This window comes from Equus caballus, chromosome 15 (assembly GCF_041296265.1).
Source record: "Equus caballus isolate H_3958 breed thoroughbred chromosome 15, TB-T2T, whole genome shotgun sequence".
In the NCBI taxonomy this organism is placed as follows: Eukaryota; Metazoa; Chordata; class Mammalia; order Perissodactyla; family Equidae; genus Equus; species Equus caballus.
Genome location: NC_091698.1, coordinates 95523462 through 95532706, shown reverse-complemented (window position 1 = coordinate 95532706; position 9245 = coordinate 95523462).

Sequence of the window (9245 nt, the reverse complement as noted above, 5' to 3'; positions counted from 1 at the left end):
TACCATAATCTCTGTTTTAGCTTGTTTTCTAAGTGATAGGAGGAGCCTTACATGATCTGTCAGGACCAGTGTAACTGTTATTGGAGTCCCTGCTAGATGCATTCTTCCTTTAGTGCTGAAATCTGTAAACCAGTAGAGGCAAGGGTAGCAAGGATGGAGAGCAAAAAGTATGTAAGTAGTTAATAAGAAGGAATTACAAGAGATGCCATTCCCAATTCTGCCTCTGAGGTACCTCTTCGATGATTTATAGCTACGGGGGAATCATCAAGACATATTGATGATCTGTTCAGAACATACCCTGTATCTCAAAGGAAAGAAGTGTTTTTCCAGCTAGCACCATAACTAATCTTTAAGATACCATTCCACCGTTTTACAGTGCCAGCTCCTTCAGGATAATGGGTTATATAATGAATTCACTCAATATCCTTTTTTTCCTATAAAGTGAATTTGTTGAAAAAAAAATATTGTATAATTTACTATGTGTGGAAGACCGCAATGGTATAAAAGGCATCCAGTAGGTCCTTGAATTACAGTACTGTTAGAAACATGAGAAATAGAGAATGCAAATTGAAAGACAGTTACGTATTTATTCCAGTGAGAACTACCTCTTCCAAGATTGTGGTCAAATGTAATCAGTCTGCTACCAGGCAACTGATTGGTTCTGCAAGAATATAACAGATCACCTGGGGCTCAGAATTGGTTGCTGCTAATGAAAGATTAGGCACTCAGCAGTGGAAGAAGATAGGACAGTTATTATGAGGGAAATTGTGGACACATAAACAGCCTCCATCCCTGAAACTATTGCTACTTAGTTGAACCCATTGGGGAACCACTTGAGTGGCTGGAAAATAGGGCTCATCCGTATCTATTCTATTTGGATAGTGAATTCCCTTTCCAGAATGGTTTTTATGTTTTGACATTCATTTGTTTTATTTCATTTTTGGTCAGCATTCATATAGGACAGAAGTATTCTTCCTTTTCAGGGCTATTCTGAGAGATTTACCCATACACCTTCTGGTCAGATGATTAGACATTGCCAATGAATGGCTGTAGGTTATTACTTCAAGCAATCTCTTCTTCAAGAAAAATGAATATTGAGATATATTTCCAATGGGAGGAAAAGTTCCCTCCCCACTCTTCTCTTATGTCTTCTCTGAGGGAGGCTGTAACACTCCCATTGTCCGCTTCCGGTTATACCAATCTTTTATGCAGAGCTATGTATAAACTAGACTTGATTAATTTTCCTCCTGAATTAGCGATTTATGGTTAACTTTCCAGGTGACCTTAGATGAGAGTAATAAGAGTGACACTGCAGATAAATAGGACGCTGGAAATGTGCAACAGCTCATGCAATTTACCTGAAAAATCAGAACCTGCATAATCCCAATTCTGTAAACATACTTCCAATTGACAACAGAGTGCTGCTAGGAACTCTCAATTTCATGCCAAAGTGAATCAGATAACACTCAAGACATGACAGCAAGCCTAGTTAGCACAGTTACCCGGTGACCTATAACGAAGCATCTCGTCAAGAGGTTGGCAAACTTCTGTAAGAGCAACATAGTATATATTTTAGGTTTTGTGGGTCATAAAGTCTGTAACTTCAACTCAGCTTTGCTGCAGTAGTGTGAAAGCAGCCGTAGACAATAGGTGAACAAATGACTGTGTTCTAATAAAACTTTATAAACACTGAGATTTGAATTTCACGTAATTTTAACGTGTCATCAAATATTATTCTGCTGCTTATTTTTTCCAATCCTTTAAAAATGTAAAAACCATTTCTAGCTCATGGGCTATACAAAAACAGGCCAGATTGGTTTAAGGTACATAATTTGTCTGAATCCAATCTAGAATCTACTAAGGCCCAATAAGTATCCAAAAACTACTTTGAAACGGAGAATAATTGCTTACCCAAGGGGCTGTAAATTTTCTTCAAAACCCTAAAGACTTTGCAGTGATTGGACCTTCAAAGGCTTGCCACAGGGTACATACAGCTTCCTAGTCTGCCACTAACACTGAGCAATATGGGATATGCAAGTTCATAAGAGCAACAGTGGATGAGCGGCTTTGCTGCAGCTGGAATCTGCTGGAGGGTCATTACCTGATATGAGCTCCCCTGAAAAAACTGGCAGTCTTCTAGGTCTCCCAGTAAATTGGTGGGCAAATCACACCTAACTTTGCTCTGCCTTGTGTCCAAAATCTAAGAGGGCTTCCAAGTGCTGCACCTCTTTTGTAAGGGACCAAAAAAAAAGAGTACCACCCAAAAAAGAAAAGAGATGAAAACCTATTTACCATAGTCATGACCCAGATCCTATTAACTCTATTAATTCACTCAGTAAAAATATGGCATCTGGAAAAGCAGATGTAGAATATGCAATAAATTTCCTAAATCTTAAGTATACAGGTTGATAATTTTTTACACCTGTGTACACCCATGTAAATACCATCTGGATCAATATATATATAATATTTGCATCTCCCTCGAAGGTGCCCTCAATCAAATATCATCAACATTGATCAGTATGGCCTGTTTTGAATTTCATTTAAATGGAATCCTATTTGACTTCTTTAACTTGACATTAGGCCTATGCGATCCATCTTTGCTGGTAAATATCACAATAGTTCATTTTTTTAAATTGCTGAGTAAAACTCCATTTCATAAATATGAAATATTAATAAATTAATGAAAAGTGATCAAGATATAAATATTCTGGTGACTTAAAAATCAAATGAAGAGAAAATCCAAAAGACAAAAAATTAACAAAAATTAAGTTAGTTCCAGACTTCTCTTCCTAAACACAAAACAAGGAAAAGAACATCTACAGAGCTTTTTAAGAAAAAAAAAGTTTGTACACTGAAAATTCATACTGTGAAAAAGCAGCAGAACAAAATACCACAGATATGCAAATACTCAGTCACTATGTCTCCAAGAATCAGTTCACGAAATATTAAATGAAAATAAAGTTGGCTAACTGGATGTTGAATTAAAAAACATTAAAGAATGGAAAAATCATGGCTAAAACACAAGAAATAGGTCTGGTGGATATTGAAATCTACTGAGAAGAGTTAATTATAAATAATTACTAGAAATATGGTTTAAAAGTATTGGTACATAATATTAATTAACTGCATCTCAAATCTTAGACTGCATCAACAAAATTCTAGTAAGGATGGAAGACTTATACGGATGAAGAATGAAAGAAGATGATAGTTAATTCCTCAACCAACATATGAATGCCAACTGATGTTATCTCAACATCATTGTAGCTCATCAGAGCCCAATAAGCTTAATTAAAATACTGTTGAAAACAAAAGTTAACTAGTAGTAGGATTTAAAACAGAATAATTTGTACAGATCAATGCGTTTGGTGAGCTTTCTATTTCAGTACACAGAGGTCTACTTTATTTTTCTCAGTCCCTGCAGGGTGTTCCCTAATGAGGATATATTATAATTAATTTAAACAACTTCTGTTGAAGGACATGTGGATGATTTCCAATATTTGCTATTATAAATGATGCTGCAGTAAAAACCAAAAATTTATGTGACAATATTTTTTAAAGATATATATTTTAAATCATGGTACATAATGACAAATTGAACTTCCAAATAGGATTCACTCATTGAAACTATTTTTAACAGTTGGTAATGTCACATTTTTCTCGTCTTTGTCAATACAATATTTTTAATGTTTTTTCTTAGGGACCAGATGCATAAAACGTGATATCCCATGAATATTTCATTGTTATTTAACTTGGATTTTTTTTGTATTTACCACAGAAATTGACTATTTTTCAAGGTTGTGTTTGTTCTTTCTTCCTGGAATTGCCTGTACATATCTTTTGACCATTTTTATTTTAGTTTTTCTTTAACATATCACTTTGTTTAAGCTTTTTATTCCAGATATTAATCCTTGCTTTGTTAAATATACAGAAAATATTTTTGTCCAGTTTTTCACTCGTCTGTTAAGTTTCATTATCACGTCTTTTGTTTGTATAAAAGCTTTCATAATAACATGTCAGTATTTTCCTTTAGAGATTCTGGACTATGTCCTGCACAGGAAGACTTTTTCCATCCCAAAATTTTAAAAATAATATTGTGCATTTTCTTTTTACAATTCCAAGGAAACTCTTTGCTTGTTTATTTTCATATACAGCTCTTCAATCTATCTGATACTAGTTATTGGTGTGAGGTAAGAATACATATTTATGGTTTTCCAAACGACAGCAAATATCTAGAAGCAATTTATCAAACAGGTCATCTTCTCCCCACAAATTCGAAATGCCAACTTCATCTTACATAATTGGTTATTATCCATCCTTACATACACGATATTATACATATATATATGTACACATATATAAAAGGAAACTATACACAAACCCACACATATGTTTGTATATATATATTCCATTTTAATTAACCTAATTTTTGGTACATTTAAAACACTAGTAAGGCAAATTCCTTTTCTTTTTATTTCAAAATTTCCTTTGCATTTATGATATATTAATTTTCAGGTAATGTTAAAATCAGCTTATCAAACTTTATGAGAAATCTATTTTATTTTAATTGGGATTATATTAAGATTTGTAGGATAATTCAGGAAGACATTTAATATACTCTGTATTCTCATCCAGGAACACAGTATGTTTCTCCTTTTATTTATTGTTCTTGTATCTCTTAAAGCAAAGATTTATAGGTAATTTAAAACCTTCTATTTCTTATTAGGTTGATTCCTAGGCAATTGACAGCTTTTGCTGTTACTATGCCTATAACCATCTTTCATTTACATTTTTGAATTGGATGTTACTGTGTTAAAGGAAGACTATTGATTTGTGTATAGTAATTTATATTCTACCAAATTAGTAAACTAGATTATTAGTTCTAATAGTTCTTTTGAATTTTAGGTGTAGAAAATCACACTGTTTGCAATTCATAGCGAGTTCACAAGTCCCTTCCATTATTTATATTTCTTCATATTTATCTTTCCTACCCATGCTTTAATCAGGTCCTCCAGTGCGATACTGAGTAAACAGTAGCAGACGTGAGAGTCAAGTTTTATTGTTAAGTAGGAATTCCTACAGTATTACTATAGATGTTCTTACCAGGTGAGGCAGGTTTTCTTATTCGCGGTTTGTCAAGGATTTTTATATTATAAATCAGTGTTGAATTTTATCAAATGACTTCTTACACGTGACTATATTTTCTCCTTTTACATTTGAAGTAGAGAGTTATATCAACAATTTGCCTAATTCATATCATCTTGAGCAAATCTACTTAATCCTGACAAAATTTAACTATGTAACTCAATAATATTTTTGCATCTTTGCCTCTATATTCTTGAATAAAATTTGTCTATGGTTTTCATTTCTCTCTATGTGATTGATTTGCTTTTTAAGAATAATGATCTTGCCAAGTTCATAGAATGAATGGGAAAGTTCCATTGTAAAGTAGATTCATGTCTCCTGTGCAGATTAATAACTCAAATAAGTTAGAAGTTACCATGAATAAATAGGTTGACAAAACTTGCTAATGAACTGATTTGAACCTAGTTTCCTTTCATGTGTCAAGCCTTTGACTGCTTTTGTTTTTTCATTTCCTAACGGTTATTGGTCTATTTAGTTTTTCTACCTCTTCTTGAGTCAAATTTTATAATGTGTATTTTTCATGGCCATCTTACATTTTATTATGATTTTAAAAATTATTTATATGCATGACACAAAGTGTTCTGTCACAAATTTTTAAAATACATTATGTTCCTGTGATTACGTTCATTATTTTTGCTAATAATTTTCACTCTCGTTTCTTTTCTTCCCTTTCATCAGACTTACAAGAGAATTGTCTATTTAATGACTCTTTTCAAATAACCAGCCCTTGGTTTTTATTTATAAGCCTATCTTTTATATGGAACTGTAATTGCAAGAGTATAAGAATTAATCTTTCACCAGAGAATATAAAGTGAACAATCATTTCATTCTATGCACTTCCCAGTCCCCCTCCTCTCCCTACTGGAAACTATGATTAACTCTTTGGATTGTGTTCTTCCAGAAGTTTTTAAATATTTTAATTGCATTTAAAAGATGTGAATGGACTCATATAGTATATGTTGTATTGCAACTAAATTTTTGGAGTTTTTAATTTTTTATGTTTTTATTGAGCTCATAATAGTTTACATCAATGTGAGATTTCAGTTGTACATTATTTCTTGACTGTCACCACATAAGTGCTCCCCTTCACCCGCTGTGCCCACCCCCCACCCCCTTTCCCCTGGTAACCCCTGAACTGTTTTCTTTGTCTATGAGCTTGTTCATATTACACACATGAGTGAAATCATCTGGTGTTTGTCTTTCTCAGTTCGGCTTATTTTGCTCAGCATAATTCCCTCCAGGTCCTTCCATGTTGTTGCAAATTGGATGAATTTGTGTTTTTTCTGGCTGCGTAGTATTCCATTGTGTATATATACCACATCTTCTTTATCCAATCATCAGTCAATGGGTTCTTGAATTGTTTCCATGTCTTGGCTATTGTGAATAGTGGTGCAATGAACATTGGGGACTATATGTTACTTTGTATTATTGATTTCAAATTGTTTGAGTAGATATGAGTAGTGGGATAGCTGTTTCGTATGGTAGTTCTATTTTTACTTTTTTGAGGAATCTCCATAGTATTTTCCATAGTGGCTGCACCAGTTTACATTCCCACCAGCAGTGTATGAGGATCCCCTTTTCTCCACACTCTCTTAAACATTTGTTATTTTTAGTCTTAGTGATTATAGCCATTTTAACAGGTGTAAGTTGGTATCTTAGTGTAGTTTTTTTTTTTTTTTTTAAGATTGGCACCTGGGCTAACAACTATTGCCAGTCTTTTTTTTTTTTTTTTTTTTCTGCTTTATCTCCCCAAACCCCCGCTGTACATAGTTGCAGGTCCTTCTAGTTGTGGGATGTGGGACGCTGCCTCATCGTGGCCTGATGAGCAGTGCCATGTCCGCTCCCGGGATCCGAACCCTGGGCCGCCAAAGCGGATGTGTGAACTTAACCACTTGGCCACAGAGCTGGCCACACTTAGTGTAGTTTTGATTTGCAATTCCCTGGTGATTAGTGATGTTGAACATCTTTTTACGTGTTTATTGGCCATCTGTATATCTTCTTTGGAAAAATGTTTGTTCATATCCTCTGCCCATTTTTTGATCAGGTTGTTTGTTTTTTTGATTGTTCAGTTGTGTGTGTTCCTTATATATTATGGAGATTAACCCCTTGTCAGATACATGATTTGCAAATATTTTCACCCAGTTGGTGGGTTGTCTCTTTGTTTTGATTCTAGTTTCTTTTGCCTTGCAGAAGCTCTGTAGTCTGATGAACTCCCACTTGTTTATTTGTCCTTTTGTTTCCCTTGCTCTGAGAAAACATGGTATTTGAAAAGATCCTTTTTAGTGCAATGTTGAAGAGTGTACTACCTATATTATCTTGCAGGAGTTTTATCGTTTCAGGACTTATCTTCAAGTCTTTGATCCGTTTTGAGTTTATTTTTGTGTATGGCATGAGATAGTGATCTACTTTCATTCTTTTGCACGTGGCTGTCCAGTTTTCCCAACACCATTTATTGAAGAGAGTGTCTTTTCTCTATTGTATGTTCTTGGCACCTATGTTGAAGATTAACTGTCCATAGATGTGCAGTTTTATTTCTGGGCTTTCAGTTCTGTTCCACTGATCTGTGTGCCTGTTTTTGTACCAGTACCATGCTGTTTTGATTACTATGGCTTTGTAGTACATTTTGAAGTCAGGGATTGTGATGCCTCCAGCTTTGTTCTTTTTTCTCAGGATTGCCTTAGCAATTCAGGGTCTTGGGTTGCCTCATATGAATTTTAGGATTCTTTGTTCTATTTCTGTGAAGAATGTCACTGGGATTCTGATTGGGATTGCACTGAATCTGTAGATGCTTTGGGTAGTATGGACCTTTTAACTATGTTCATTCTTCCAATCCATCTGCACGGAATTTCTTTCCATCTCTTTATGTCATTATCAATTTCTTTCAGTAATGTCTTATAGTTTTCATTGTATAAGTCCTTCACCTCCTTGGTTAGATTTATTCCTAGGTACTTTATTATTTTAGTTGCAATTGTAAATGGAATTGTATTCTTGAGTTCTCTTTCTGTAAGCTCATTATTGGAGTATAGAAAAGCAACTGATTTTTGTAAGTTGATTTTGTACCTTGCAGCTTTACTGTAGTTCTTAAGTATTTCTATTAATTTTCCAATGCATTCTTCGGGGTTTTGTATATAAAAGATCATGTTGTCTGCAAATAGCAAGAGTTTCACTTCTTCACTCCCTATTTGGATTCCTTTTATTCCTTTCTCTTGCCTAATTGTTCTGGCCAAAACCTCCAGTACTAAGCTGAATAAGAGTGGTGATAGTGGGCATACTTGTCTTGTTCCTGTTCTCAGGGGGATGGTGTTCAGTTTTTGCCAATTGAGTATGATGTTGGCTGTGGGTTTGTCATATATGGCCTTTATTATGTTGAGGTAATTTCCTTCTATCCCTATTTTGTTAAGAGTTTTTATCATAAATGGCTATTGGATCTTGTCAAATGCTTTCTCTGCATCTATTGAGATAATCATGTGGTTTTTATTCCTCAATTTATTGATGTGGTGTACCACATTGATTTGCAGAGGTTGAACCATCCCTGTATCCCTGGTATAAATCTCACTTGATCATAATGTATGATCTTTTTGATGTATTGCTGAATTCAAGTTGCCAAAATTTTGTTGAGGATTTTTGCATCTATGTTCATCCACGATATTGGCCTGTAGTTTTCCCTTTTTGTGTTGTCCTGGTCAGGCTTTGATATCAGAGTGATGTTTGCCTCATCAAATGTGTTAGGAAGTGTTCCATCTTCCCTAATTTTTTGGGATAGCTTGAGAAGGATAGGTATTAAATCCTCTCTGAAAGTTTGGTAGAATTCCCCAGGGAAGTCAACTGGTCCTGGGCTTTTATTCTTTGGGATGCTTTTGATTACTGTCTCAATCTCTTTCCTTGTGATTAGTCTATTCAGATTGCCTGTTTCTTCTTGATTCAGCCTTGAGAGGTTGTAAGAGTCTAAGAATTTATCCTTCTAGATATTTCCTCTAGATTATCCACTTTGTTGGCATATAGTTTTTTGTAGTAGTCTTGTATAATCCATTGTATTTCTGTGGTGTCTGTTGTTATTTCTCCTCTTTGATTTCTAATTTTGTTTATCTGAGGTTTCTCTC